The sequence below is a fragment of the Anser anser genome (genome assembly GCF_964211835.1).
Source record: "Anser anser genome assembly, chromosome: 4".
Taxonomy (NCBI): Eukaryota; Metazoa; Chordata; class Aves; order Anseriformes; family Anatidae; genus Anser; species Anser anser.
The window spans coordinates 62,916,532-62,928,831 of NC_139724.1; positions in this window are offsets into that span (position 1 = coordinate 62,916,532).

Sequence of the window (12,300 nt, forward strand, 5' to 3'; positions counted from 1 at the left end):
ATTAATAATCTCTCGCTCTTTGATCTTCTCATTTTTTTACTGCTTATTTTTCTCTCACACAATTACTGCAAGTTGTTTGTGCCCTTTTACGGCCACCATATGTTGGAAACCTGAACTCTGCAGGGAGAATCAGCCGGCGCTGCACAAGCTGTTGCAGTGCTTGAGTGAAGCTGCTGGAATTCTGCCAGGGGAGATTGCTTTGGACCCAGCCTTCTGGGTTTGTCTGTGCTCGTTTCTCAGGCCCTGTAATATTCCTGATAGCTCTAATGATCAGGGAAGACACTTGCACACACACAAGCAAGATGTAGCTGACATAATCCCCACAGATTTTCAATGATAGAAATGTGGAGCTGGGATTTGACTATTCACGAAGGACTCCAGGGAGAAATTTTCCAGGTTTATATGCTATTCCATCCAGTTGTTGTTTGATGTCCCACTCAAAAATACAAACCACTATTGCTGCCAGAAATCCTTCTGATGAGTATCTGAGAGTTACGTCTGGCAGGATTTTCTCTGAGGTTTCTATTTTTAAAAGGAATAAGTGCTGATGAATAAAGGTAGCCCAATGTGGCTGTCCAATAGGGATGCAGGCATCACTTCATTTAATTATCTTTGCTTAGAGATGGCATTATTTCCGTTTTGGCTATTAGCACGAGTAGACTTGGAGGGTCTGGCACCATTGTATAAAAAGATGTGTAAAACACATTTGTATAAAAATAAAATGTTGCCTTGATTTTGAGAGCGTGAAGGACAGCATTTGCCCTAAAAATGTGAACTTGGAGAAAACAGAACAGGTATACCTCTCTCTTGATTAAAATGAAATTCAGATAGTCCCTTGGAAAGGGATTTATGATGGATCCACAGGGATACTCATCCCACAAAATAGAATATAGTAGAATATAGAAGGCCAGCTAGGAAAGTTTGAATCTCCTCATTTCCACTAGCGAAGAACTTGCTAACAGAAACGTACCTTAGAGGCAATTTTGCTAAAACTGAAAAGGTGGGCTCACCAGCATCCTGGGCACCCAGCACTGCATCCCAAGCAAATGAGAGCAACTGGACCAGCCCTTCACTGAGCATCAAGAATGCAGAAGGTAAAACCACAAAGGCACGTTCACAACCGAATACAGATATATCACCTCTAATATCATTACACCCAGATGGACCCTGAGCTCAGGGAAATAATAGATCACTTCTGCTCCAGTTTGCCTTTCTGAAGGAAACTGAGACAGAAGAGAAGGACAGGTTGTGGAAGGTCTTGGGAAAATAAACCTGACCCTCCACCCATAAAGGTATGTAAAACTGCATCCATCTTTGAACAGAAGAGAGACAAGCCATGGAATATGAAAACTTACCTGAAGATTTCCTCTCATTTGGAAAGCCAATGCTTGGTAGAAGGAAGAAAAGAAGAGATACAAATAATCAGAAGGGAGTATATGGCATGTAGGCTTAAAGAAAGTAGTACTTAGCTGTCCTAAGAGACACCAAGAAGTCCTTTGTGGATTCAACGGACAGATCTGTAGAGTAGGCCAAGTGTGGGCTTCTTCCAAAGAAGAGTTGCTGATAATTTCCTAGTTACAGCTGCAGCGTAGCAGAAAGGGAAGATGGCTTGCTGACAGTGACAAGCCATCTTTTCCAGAGGCAAAGCTGTTCAAACCTGCAATTTCTGTTATGATCAAATGGATATAGATGGAAATAGGTGGATAAGTTACTAGTAGCTCCCATAGGCCTGAGGCTCTGTGCCAGTCATCTCTGTGGTAGGAGGACAAGAGGCAGGCTTATGCCACAAGCCCATGCTGTCTCCAGAACGGATTCACAGAAGTAGAAACTCTTCCTGATGAGTAAATGGCATAAGGAAGGCATTATTCACCTTGTATAGGTGATAGAGGGATGCTGAGTGGTGAGGGCACATATGACATGGACTATCCCATTGAATGGATGCATCACACAGGTGCAAATAAAACTCAAATCTCTCCACTGAGAGAAGACAGAAAAAAATTCCACAGAAGACAGAAAAAGACAAACAGGATGAGGTGCCTCATAGCTCAAATTTTGTTATTCTTTTTGTCATGGCATAGCGTAACTGTGTGCACCTCAAAAATACTGAGAGATTACTCCAGGTTGGTCAAAAATATTTCTATTTCTGTGCAATAGGAAACTAAAATACCTCATTTTTTGTGTGTGTGTGTGCCTTCAGGGCACAAAACACAGGAAGGAGGATGTCACCTTCCCCCTTTAAGCTGGTTACAGACTGGACTGTGAACACCAAGAGCACTGAAGGCAAGGCTCTTGCAGCAGGTAGTCTGAAGATGGACTTTTTCTTGCTTCGTGTTCTTCAGCATTGTCATTTTCCTGGGAAAGAAAAAGTCTTCCTGCACAGGAAGAATTTTTGGGAAATTGCATGGGTGACATTTATCCTTTTTTTTTTTTTTTTCTTTTAAACATTGTTATTTCTGTGAATTTAAGCTGCTTTGCACTGTGAATTGGATCTATTTTGAAACCCAGAGACTAAGTTTTGTATGAATATCAGTTATGGAACCTGAAACTTTAAACCTTATCAGCAAAACTCAAATCCCATTAGTATTGCATTTTGCAGAAAATATTCAAATGAATTATATATATTTTCAGGGCAAAGAAGGAGTATACTAGTAAATAATAAAAAAAAAAAGTAATTTTATGTAGGAAAGTATGGCCAGAAGTGTGTCTCTGAGGCTTGGGAAGTTACGCATAATGAATAGGTAAGTGTGCTGTTGAATCTGGGTATTTTTTGTAGGTGGTTGATGGAAATTGCACAGAACTGATGTGTAAATAATGCACATATACTTAGTAACTCCGACCCATTGCTTCTGAAACAGAGGAAAATGTACCAGAAAGTGCCTGACAACAATTCTCAAAACAAGTCTCTAAGCCACATACAGGTCCCAGCAGCCATTAAAAAGTCAGGCTGGCAACCTGGGAATTTTATTTTGATGATTCCTTCTCCCTTCCTGCCCTCATTCACCACGAGAGTTTTTCTGTGGCTATATGGGTGGGGGCTTCCAGCGCTTGATGTTTGAACACTGAACTCCAGTTGCCAGAAGGTAAATTCATATAAAATGTGTGTCCTCTTTGTGTACTACTGAAAACACAGTCTAATTAGTTCATAAAATCTCAGAGATGGACATGTGCTGTAGATGAATCTAAAAGAACAGCTGGCTCCAGCTAGACTCTGTAGACTGAAAATACTAATTAATGTTTTTCTAAAGGCTATATCTCATACTGCGATTCACCCCAGGACTAGGAAAAAAAAAAAAAAAAAAAGATATTCTCAGCAAGAGAGCAAGCATTTTAAGTATTTGTATGCTACAGAAATCTCCACTCAAAAGCAGCACAAATTTACCCTGATTTCTTCATCTGCTTCCATACTTCTAAATGGCTTTGCAACCGCTCACAATGTTTGTATTTATCACAAAAGGACTGAAAATACAGAAGGCATTAGGCAACTAGTTTTCTCTGTATCGATACCCCATCTACTACCTTTCTACTGAGGTAACTGCAGTGGGGTGGCTGATGGAGGAAGCCTCAGATAACCCTTGCCCAGCAGGAGCACGAAGAGCTGGTCCTTCTCAAAACAGAGCCACACAGCTGGGAGTCGTCCTTCAGCCCCCCTCCCTTCAGTATTTCGGTAAGTGGAAGGAATCAAGTCTTGCAAATTCCAGAGAAAATAACTCCTTTGAATACTCTTCCAATTGCAGAGGGCAAGAAAGCCCCGTTTGCCCTGCTTTTGAGCTCCACGGATTAGCTTGGGGTGCTTATTTGCAGGCTTGTGCCTTCCTTCAGCTGACATCAGCGTTCAGGTCTCTGTTTAAGCCTTCGGCATCACGTCTCCTGCCACCCTGGCAAAGCTCTCACAAATAAAATAACACTGTGGCTTTGGTAGCCTCCCCTTAGGCCTTGTATTGCCTCACTGGCAAAGGCTGTCCCTCTCCAACTCCCTCCCAGATTTGCTGTTTGTTGAGAGAGCCTCAACAGACTTTCTCTAGCTGCACGTTGATAAGACCTACAGAAGGTCTTTCCACAGTGCAGAAGACAAAGCTCTGTCCCTTTGTGTAAAGCTGTCTGACAGAACTGATGCAGGGGTTAAATCTTCCAGCAAGCATCTCGAGTGGAAGCGATACTCATGTTTGGAGGTGATGAACACTTTGTGGAAAGCTAGCTCTCGTCCAGCGCCTTCAGAATGGATAAACAAGTTGTCAAACGCAACTTGAGTGGTGAAAAAGACTGCGTGGATGACAGAATGAGGATAAATGCATTTAATAAGAAATCTTGTTATATATGGGTGCATACACTGCACGTCTCATAAACAATAGCATAATTTATAACTATTTTTAATTTTTTTATTGCTCAAGTGAGAATTCAACAGACAGTGTGGAAACCTCTCCCCCTCCATTAGTGTCTTAACACGTGGGCAAAGCAGGCAGTTGCTAAAGATGGAAGCCTGGGAGGGACAGCAAAAACCCTACAAGAGTCACTGTCTGCAGGAGTGGGAATCGCTGTCATCGGGAAGGGTTTTGGCTGCACTGGGAGGGAGCAGCCCCAGCAGCAGCAGCTCTGCCCCATCCTTCAGTGGGAGCCGCTGGCGCCAGCTCTCCCCAGCCTGATCTGAGCAATGTTCACAGACACATTCAGTCTGGGCTACTCTGTAAAGAAGACCTGCATTGTCCTCATCCCATCTTGACCTGTGTGAAGTCGGATCCCTGTGCGTATGTAACCACGATGCTCTGATCTCAGCTGAGCTTCTCTGGTGTGGCAGGGGGAGTAGCTAGGAGCACGAAATGGTGGCTAATCTTTATTTCTAGGCTTCTGCCCTGCTGTCGAGGGCAATGGTAGCTGCGCAGCGCCCTGCTGCAGGCAGGCGTTCTGTCAATCGGAATGCAACAAGGAAAAAAGCTCTCGATGATGCCGATGCTGTAATTTCATTTCTAATGGGTATTCTACTATCTGAAACAAAAGCTTAGGACTGCCAGAGGACTCCTGCATGATTATGTCTCATGACTAATACAGTATTCAAGAGCGACTCTTCCTTTGCAAGCTGGTCTCACAGTGTATTTACCTAAGCCATTCTCTTTTGGGGGTAACTAGATTTAGTCATGCATACTCGAGTCACAGTCTGGTGTTACTTAATTTAGTACAGGCCATTAAATATTTTTACCGCTGTATTAGGGTCAGGACAGGAGAACTAATCAAGCGAGATTCAGCGAGGCTTTATCTGTCATACAAAGCACACAGGCTAATCTTCTGCAGGGAAACTTGCTTCCCCCAACATGTGACTGGCACAGAAACACATGGGGATCAAATTATCCTTGTATATACACAGATGTTTCCTTGATAATACGGTGAGATGTGAATGTGTGAATGTGTGCCAGGGCAATATTAAGCATAAAGCAGTCTTTGTGCAAAAGCAAATACTTTCAAGGTGAGACTAGAGGTGTTCAAGGTGATGGCCAGGGCAGAGGCACAAAATCCCCAGCCTGGCCTGACCTGGAGATGTTTTGCTGCTGCAGACAGCCGTGGATGCACTGCAGCGTGGCTACCTTAGTGCAGGGTATGTTTGTCAGGGTTTCAGAGCACCGGGTTTATTAAATTACTAACAGACAGGTACGCTGGTGGAAATATCCGTGCTGCACAGAGACCCGAAGTAAAAAGACACATGTGGCACAATCATTTTAGAAATCTTCATCTATTTAGCCTCTTTAGTATTCATCTTGTTAAACATGTGCAGCACTAAATAAATTGGTGCAACTTAAATATTTATCAGACGTCTCCCTGTGTGTTTAAACAGCAAGCGGGCAACCAGGCAGAAACATCAACTTTTCTTCCCCCCATCCCTCCAGGATCATCTACATCCCTTCTTTTCTCTTCAAAGGCTCAGCAGCGCAGTCACCGCGGGTAGGGGCAGGGTCTGCCAGGCCAATTCTCTGCCACCAGGCTGCTCCCGCTGGTCCAGGATGCTGGAGCAGAGCCCGGGACCCCCATCAGGGACACAACCCACACCCCTGGATGCAGGGTCAGCTCTCAGTTCGGCTTTTTCACGCTGTTACCCAGCTCTGGTCACAGCCCTGAGCAGGCATTTTGGCACATTTTTACTTGGAACAAGTTCTGTTTACCTCTGAGACTCCAAATCTTCCTGGAGCTTCAAGCTATTGTATTATTATAACCTTTTGCTGCAAATAAGCTAAAAAAAAAAAAAAAAAAAAAAAAAAAAAAAAAAAGCAAAAACCACTTTTGCATCGTTGCCAGGAATTTCAAAAGGAAAAAAGTCAAGTATTTTAATATGCACTCCAGAAACATAACAACACCCATTTACAGAGACTCATCCCACATCCCGTTTCTGCTGGTGACCATGGCATGTTTTAATGGTCCCAAAGCTTGTGCCAGGTGCACACAGAGCAGTGTAATTAGAATTCACTTCCAGCCGTGCTTCACGCCGTGCTGGTGCCATCCGAACAGAAACATGCTCCCTGCTGCCGAGAGCTGGGAGAGGAAATGGAAACAAAGGGTCCTGACAAGAGGACAGCACGCTGCAGATCCAGGTTTGGACAAATCCTACAATGACTCTGCTGGATTTGGTGACTTTAGCTTTCTGAACTGCCTGTTTCAGCTAGCATAAGTGATGAGAGGGCCAGATACCCAAGCATTTCTCTAGCAGAAGTGATGATACAAAAGCATTTCTATTTTGCACTTCAATAGCATCTTCCCCCCAAGGAGCCGTGCACTTCACAAGCATCTTCGTTTCCCTTTTACAGACCAAAAAATAAATAAATGAAGAGAGATTACAATAACTTTCTATGATATGCATTCCAAGTTGGTGACAAAATCAACCAAAAAACCCCCCAAACTCTCTGACTTCTAAGTCACTGAGGAGCTCACTAAGAAGTTTTGTATGTGTGGTCTGGGCAGTCACCAGGTTGTTCCCCTCAGGAAGGGTGTCCTCAGCTGGCGTCGCATGTTTGCACAGGCGAGCTACATGTTTAGTGGACACCCAGGAGTTGGAGGGAGGTCAGAAGAGATAAATGAGGACCAGACCCTTAGGATAACTCTGAAGGAACTGGGTTTCGATCCAGAAAACAGAAGAGCAGGAGAAGCACATGGTGACATGTTCCAGCACATGTTCCAGTATTTCAGTGTGATAAAAACGACGACAATCAATTATTCTCCATGTCCGCTGGGGGTAGGATGAGAAGAACGGAACCCAATTTGCAGAAAAGAATATTTAGGTTAGATGTTAGGAAAACTTTCTAATTATGAGCATCATTAAGCGTTGGACCGGGCTGCTTGAGGGACTTGTGCATCTGCCCTCATGGGAGGTGCAGGGCTGACGTTTGGACAAGTGCCTCGCAGTGCTGTGAGCATGCTTACTTTGCAGGGGCAGATGGAGCTGTGGACCCTTCCTTCTCTGCTTCTGTGACGATGTATTTCTGAAATGTAATGTTCCTGACACTGCTATCTGTCTTAACTATCATCCGTTCCTTGTAGCAGCTTCTAGAGAGAGGCAAAAAATTTGCTCCAACCGGTTAAGCAACTCGATATAAGACTGATATAAAAGTGCTCCAGATAAATGTTGGTGGTTTTTTTGTTTTGTTTGTTTGTTTTTGTCACAGATGATTTCAGAATGACTTCATAGCACGATCAAAGCACTGCTAAATCTGGACTAAACCTTTTCCAGCCCACTGAGAAGAAATGACGTTCTGCAGATTTGAAATACAGCAACTGAGGCAGCCTGGATACAAAGGTTAGCCTAGACAGATTAATATGAGCTTGTATAAATCTCTTAATGCTATTCCAAATGCTAATAGTGACTGACATTATAGGGTTTCCTGGAACTTATTTAGACAGATGAGAACTGTTTGCAATAAAAAAAAACCCACACTGTTTATCTAATAAGAAGAGCAAAAATTCCTTCATTACCAGGCAATTTAACCAATTACTATCTCATTTAATAGACAAGTCGTTTCTAAATACAGCATACATGTCTGATTTCCCAAGACACCTCACTGCACTGTACAGTGCTTTTCAAACAGGGCTCCACTCCAGAGGCACTGCAGAAATATATGCTAACAAAAATCTGTGATAAAGGCAAGTTTTATTATACCCATTTTATAAACTGGTTAACTGAACTGTAGCAAGTAAGGGCTTTTTCTCAAGGGTAGGGAGAAGGAGGTGGATAGGTCATAGGAGAGGCTTTAGCCTTGTTTCAAGCCTTGTGACAGACAGCTCCTGGATAAGCAGTAAGTGAAACTCCGTTCTTCAGCACGTAGGTGTTCCTCGGAGATGAATTTGAAGCTTTTCACCCCTGGACACACTCTTCCTTTTTATTTCTTTTTAGAGGAATAACAAATGTGAGACCATCGTGAACCTGGCAAAGGCATCACTCGAATTTTGAGAGCCTGGGGGAGCTGAGCCGTTTCACGGAGAGGAATTGTAGCTCCCAAACATCACAGCAGTCCCTGGTAGCAGTGCAAATTCTGCTTCAGCAGCAAAGAATGTTGTAGAAGAGTTTGTCCCTCTTTAAGATTGGTGAGAAAATGTATACTTAAAATCTGTAAGCTTCCAGTTATAAAAACTACTACCTCGCTCCTCCATCACAGAGGAACTTCAATTTTAAAAAAGAAACTTGGCTTCTCAATCAAAATCAAAAGACAACATATTCAATCCACTGTCTTTTAGATGTTGCAAAGTGGCTGCAGAAAATACATAGTGAGGTGGTTATATTATATACTATCTTCTGCTGGAAATTCAAGTGGAATGATTTTTCAAGTGTATGTGGGATGCTGTGTCAGTAAGTACAAACTAGCATCATTTGATGTACACCAGAATTCAGATTTGGCTGACAGCTACACAGTATATCTCCCCTGGTTGGGTGTGATGTAAAGCACATTCTCATCCCAGGGCAGGTTTCTGTTTTGTAGTCTTTCTGGGATTTTTTTTTATAGCCTTTTGTAGTCTTTCTGGGAATTTTCACGGATTTCACATAGGCAGGAAATATTTTTTATGTGATTTCTCTGCTCTTGGTTTGGCAACTGTTAAGTAGAATTACCATGCACACCTTTTCATAAGGTTTTGCTGGGTTTTGCTCGGTGTATTGAGATACTCTGCAAGCTACTTGAATTATACAATTATAAAACCAGCCTGCGATGTGCATGTTTGGTAATATGAAACAGCTGCTAAAGAAAGCTCAAAATACATCTGATGTGCATTTTTAAATTGCCTGCTTGTACTTCATCAACCCTCAGAAAGCTCATATAGAATACATAAACTAATAAGTCTTACTAGAGTGCATTGTGGCTTACTTTTTACAGGATGATTACTTCTTCAGCAGAAATATGATTTGGGAAGTTATTTCTTGTCCTTACTACAAATAGCAGAGGGCAAACACTACAAATTTGCAAGAGCAAATATTTAAGCCCGTACAGAGGCAAATGCTAGGCTGTGCATGGCGCAACAGAAAGTGAAATCTGGTAGCCTTGAGAAACCTTTCCCAAAATGTACTGAAAAATCCTATCATTTGGACATGCAAAATTAGATACAACAAAGCAACGTGAAGTCAGCTTATGGGAATAATCTGCCTGGCAGGTAGATGGCCTTGATCATCCTGGGAGGCCTTTCTGTGATAGGCAGGGTGAAATGCAGAGTTAAATGAGTTGTCCATTCAGTGAGAGGAGCGGGAAAGTGTTTGCAACCTCAGCTCAGTCTATTAGACCTCCAACTCTTCAAATGTCTGTAACTCAATGTTCAGGGGATTAAAGAGCAGAAAGACTGCCATAATGTGAGTCAGGTTCAGATTTATGGATAAAGTATTAGAGTAATAATCAGTGGCTACCAGATTTCTCAAAAGACATTTTCCACCTCAGCGGGAGTGTAGGATTTGTAGGCTTTACACGTTGAAGAGAATACTGCTACTTCCTAGCTGGAATCCATCCTGTTGACAAAGCTCCCTCTTTCCTACCTTTCTACCTCATATCCACTGTAGACCACTGCCTCTTCCAAGCATGGACTTTCCTTTTCTACAGTGGATGCTTGTACCATACGTGATGGCAGCGAGAGCCAACAATATCCAAACACAGGCACCCTTTTAATTAAGTGGCTAGGCAATACCGGTGCCATTGGGTATTAAGACATACTCTGTAACGTGGTTCTTTCTAATACTTAGTTCACAAAAGGAGAGGAAAAACATCGAAGTTCTGCTTTGCAAGGTGTCTTTGAGAATGATGCTGCTCATTCATAACAGTTTTAATTTGTTCATAGGAAAGACTAAAATAATTTCATTAAGGCTGAGAGGCACCAAGCAGATCTGGACCAAGATGTGAAGGGTAGACTTTAAGACTAGCATCACCACTGAATGGTACCACACCTTTGGTATTGCTTGGTACTATGTTGTTCATCACTATTATGAGGCTGTTCAGAAGAGTAAGAACAAAATTGAAGGCTGATCCTAGACAACTGAGGTGAAGGCTAAAATTTTGTTTGTTAGTAATGAGAATAAACGGCCATTCTGACAGTTCTTATTCTGACAAAGATCTACTGTTGTCTGAATCCGAGGTACCTCTCTCCAGAAGTCTTCCATGTCTGACAAGCTTGATATTGACACTAGTATGTGAGTTTTCATGACTTCCCATATGCTGTACATGCATGCAAAGTGATCAGGACTCACATGCAAAGTGATCAGAACAGCTGCCTCTGACTTAAAAAAAAAAAATAAATACAAACTATGAATCAAGGAGCTTACGAAATAACACTTGTTTATTCATTTTTTTCACCAGACAGTGCAAACCAAAGAACGCATGACTTGCTGCAGTCCTTTTTTTGAAAGCAGGTGATGAATAAGTGCCATGATGAAAGTCTGGTTTCACTCAGACTGTGTGCAATGTCTCTCTTTTCTGTGCCTGCATGGGCTTCCATCCCCAGGCCAAAGGCTGAACCCTGCAGGACGTGCTCAAGTGAACGACGTCCTGCCTGGCACCCCAGGCTTCACTATCACTTGAACTGTGCCAGTCTGGGGACGACGTGTGAACTAATACACACGCAGCCAGAGAGTGGAAACCTGAGCAAAGAGCAAACAGCACGAGAGCGTGGATGTGCCCTGGCTGTACGCATCAGCACGACTGTGAGCTCAAGCACAGAGGGAGGGAAGTTGTAGCCTGCAGCAGGGCAGATCCAAGAGGCACACCATGGCTCCTGGAGCACGAGGCTGATGCTTGCTGTGCTGTCTGCACCAATACAGCTACATGCTGCCTCTTGCTCAGGCTAAATTTTAAGACCACAGTTTAGCTTTTGGGCGGCAAACCCCAGGTGTCCTCCAACACTATAAATGTTTCCTGTTCCCAAATGCTTAGTGTTGCCATGAAATACCTCTAATATGGAAAATCATTTGACATTCTGACGTGCAAAAAGGACAAGGAGCAGAGTTAAAGGACACCTTCTCTTTTTCTATGTCTTGTTTGCTTCACCAGTGGGAATGCTTTTCCTCGTCTTGGTCTCTCATACTTTAGTCAGCAGGGAGGTTGAATACAGGAAACAATGAATTAATGAGAATATTAGTTAAAAAATCCCATCTCCTCCATAAAATTCTGAAAACACCTTCCTAAATAAAAATAAAAAATCTTTTACGTTATAGTGGAGAAAATGGCATTTATGCTTGGAGCAAGTTGTAATCAGGGCTGCAATCTTCTTTCGCTCAGCCCGAATTAGGATTTTTGTGCCAACCCTGAGAAGACTGAGGAGGGAGCTGTGAGGTGGCAAAGAGAAGAAGCTGCACATCTGTTTTGCATGATAACAGCTCGTGGATAGTAGGCTGCCTTCCCAACCATTCAGTGGAAAATGGGGCCTCGGGATGGGGAGGGACAGAAACGCTGTTTCTTTTCAGTGTGCAATTTAACATGAGAGAGGGAGGGAGAAGCTCACCACCTAGACCAGAAGCCTGGACTAGACAAATTGTTCTTTACCCAGTCTATGCAAAGCCTAATGATCAGATACCCAACATGCCTCTGTAAAGGACTTATAAAACTCAGGCCTCTTATTAATAAGTTTTCAGCTGAGATTCAGTCTGTGTAAGATAAATGTTGTCGCACATAGTTCATCTGAGGAGACTTGCACTAGTTGTAAAGTTAATAATAGAAACTAGAGCGAAGGGGCCTTGTCAGGTTAATCCTGTGATGTGTGTTGTTTATGCTCCCCCTGCAAGATGTTGTAGGTGGTGGTGTCATCCTCCCTGAAAACATAATGAATCGGTGCCTCCCTTTCTTGTACTTTCTTTCGGTACAG